Source organism: Myotis davidii, unplaced genomic scaffold, assembly GCF_000327345.1.
Source record: "Myotis davidii unplaced genomic scaffold, ASM32734v1 scaffold1416, whole genome shotgun sequence".
Classification (NCBI taxonomy): domain Eukaryota; kingdom Metazoa; phylum Chordata; class Mammalia; order Chiroptera; family Vespertilionidae; genus Myotis; species Myotis davidii.
Window position 1 is genome coordinate 286,482 of NW_006287806.1, and position 449 is coordinate 286,930.

Here is a 449-nt window from a genome sequence, read left to right on the forward strand (position 1 = left end):
CGTGATTGCATATCTGGGGCCGCCTCTCCCTTCAAGATCGCAGATCAGGGGACTGCAGGGGACTGCAGGCATAGGGGCACCCGGTGCCAGGGTGCCGCTGAGCCTGGGGCCCCGCCCTTTTTTCGCCATCGCAGATCAGGGGGACGTAGGCCAGTTGGCAACCCTGGCCCTGGTGGTCCTACACCCCGGCTTTCTCTTCCTCTGATCGCCATGGTGATCACTGGCACCCCTGCCAGAGGTGTCGCCTGGCCTGCTGGGCTTTCTGATGGCATCACTGCCTGGGGGGCGGGCAAAGGCAACCCGCAGGCCTGCCTTTGCCTGCCCCCCAGCTCTTGCCTGCCACCATTCTTCCGTCTTTCCCCTTTTGCCTCCCATCATTTTGCCTATGTATGCAAATTAGCCACCATCTTTGTTGGCGGTTAACCACCATCTTGGCTGTCAGTTAATTT